At 33.9% G+C, this 2500-nt stretch overlaps 1 pseudogene; it reads right to left on the bottom strand.

Moving 5' to 3' along the window:
- LOC125030964 overlaps window positions 1-2435 on the bottom strand; it is a 38617-nt pseudogene extending 36182 nt beyond the window's left edge.
- Between the last annotated feature and the right edge of the window lie 65 nt (window positions 2436-2500).

The raw sequence follows: 2500 nt of genomic DNA, 5'->3' as shown, positions 1-2500 counted from the left end.
AGGGTAAACACAAAAAGAAGACATTTTATCTATGCTCTCTACTGTCAAATAATGATAATAATAATAATAAGTTAAAAGGGATGGGAAACTGAGCATGCAGGCCAACTAAGGTGCCAAGACTAACTGTAACCATGAGGAAGAAACGTCTGGCCTGACCAAAGGCTTACAAGGTTTGGACATCATTGGAAAAAAGTAAATCCCACCTAAATCTTCCTTTTGAGTACGTTTCTATGTGATTCCAACATAATTTACTGAAATACATATGCCTATATGGATAGAATATATGTTCGTTACAAAATATTACATCTAATAAGATTTCCATGTTTCGTTCAAAATCTAGATCAGAAAAAGGTCATGCTGAGTTTATGAGGGTTTTATTTGATTGTTACAGTCATCTCGTAGCTTTCAGCTTCGAGGGTTTCCATAAACACTTGGACAAGAACTGCAGAAAAAGTTGAGTCCATTGCAAGTCCTTGAATTTGGTCGTACTCACGACCTCGGAAATCGAACGGGCCAAACCCTACGCAGAGGCGGATGAGTACGACTTAATCATCTCTCGGCAGTGGTATTTCATGTGTAATGAGCACAAGGGATGTGAAGTTAGAATGACCCAAAAATTCGTCTTGAAACCACCCTGTATATACCTCACTTGGTCTTTATGCATATGAATTACTCATATATACCTCAGTTTTTGGTCTGTAGCTATGTAAGATAAAGTACTTAATTGTTTTTATAGAAAGATGACACTTTATTTTATTAGTTTTACATAAAATTTATATATTTCAATATTATCTTTTTTATTAAGATTAGGAAATTGTTAGTATAATAGTCTACCCTACAAAGCACTGTTTTTTTTTGTTTTTTTTTTGTTTACTCCACCATACATTCTCTTTATTTAAAGGGTACACTGTTATATGTCAATAGTACCGTTAAATTAAGGTTGTATAATTGATATTTTGATTAAGAAAACAATATCTACTATTTTTGTTATTGAATAAATTCATTTAAGTTCTGAAAATTATGCATGTATAGGTTAAGAAGAACTATATGTTTGTACTATATGTGATCTGAGTATACTTTAAATTTTGAAATATATACAGTAATAAAGCCTGATACTATTGCTATAACCATAGAGAGAGAGAGAGAAAGAGATCAGAGAAGAGTGCCATACAACAGCCTGAAAGTCTTTTAGATTATCATGAAATATCAGAGGTAAGAAAGAATATTCAACTGTAATTATATAATTAATAAAGTCGTAAGATACTATATACTTGATTTATAGAACAAAAGAAAGTAAATATTGGAGATCAAACTAGAAATTAGAGATAAATAGTATGTCTTCTTCACAGCTGGAGGCTGGCACATGGCACTGAACAACATCCCAATGTGTCTCTCTCATTATTATTAAGAATTTAAAACCCATTCAAAACGTAAGTGTTCTTAACATTTATAATTGTATACTATTAAAATGATGTTTAGTCAAAATTTACTATAATGTGCATACAATTACTCAGATCATGTATAATAACATAGATCCTCTACGTAATTTGTTTGTTTGCAAGATATATTTGTCCTTTTAAGAAATGACTTATTTAGATTTATAACTTTATATTGTTGTATCATTCCTAAACTAGAATATTGTTTCTTTTCTAGGAATGGTTTATTTTTTTTGTTTATTTTTTTGTTTATTTTTTTAGTTTATGTTTTGTTTTGTTTTTATGGTCTTGCTGAAAATTGGATCTATTTGTTCCTGGTGCTGTGCACAAGAATGAAAAAAAATATCTTTTGGGAGCCCAGGAGATGGATGAAGAAAAAGAAAGAAGATAGCTGAGAAGACCAACTAGTAACAAGTTGGAGTAGCTGGACATTTTGGTAAATGTATGTTTATATTATTGTAAAAGTGTAATGATTTATGATTCATAATGTCAACTAAAATTTGTAAGCTTATTAAGTGTTTTGATATTACCCCTTCTCTAAGTTACCTCTAAGGTTGATATTAGATCATAAATACCCTGTATGATTCTTCATCTTTTATGGTGTGGGTTCTAAAGATAAATATTGGAGAAACCACACCTTGTAAATAACAGATAGTGCCCATCTGGATGAAATATTTGAGTGGTTCTCAGAGAGGGCACGACACACGCTCGTCCATTCCATGGCCACATCAGCGACTTGAAGTGGAAAATGACAAGCTTTTTCCCTCATCCAGGACGTTTTGCAGTTTGTTCATCATATCGGTAGTGTATGATAGATGACAACCGCTGATGAGTTTAGGGTGCTTGATAGAAGTGCTGCAAGCTTCTTCGCTAACCGGTGTGGGGTGCTCGGGGTCTCACGGGATTCCTTCCTTGTGGGTTTTGATGTTCCCACGGGTCGTCGGTGTGCGTGGCGTCTCTTCGAGCAGGCGCAGCAAAAACTTCCCCTTCTCCGAACATCTGAGGATCTTCCTTGCTGCCATGTTGAACTCTAAGGACCTTGCCTTCGCATTTCCTGTCCTAGC

This window comes from Penaeus chinensis, chromosome 12 (genome assembly GCF_019202785.1).
Source record: "Penaeus chinensis breed Huanghai No. 1 chromosome 12, ASM1920278v2, whole genome shotgun sequence".
NCBI classification, from domain to species: domain Eukaryota; kingdom Metazoa; phylum Arthropoda; class Malacostraca; order Decapoda; family Penaeidae; genus Penaeus; species Penaeus chinensis.
This window is presented reverse-complemented; position numbering and strand designations above follow the sequence as displayed.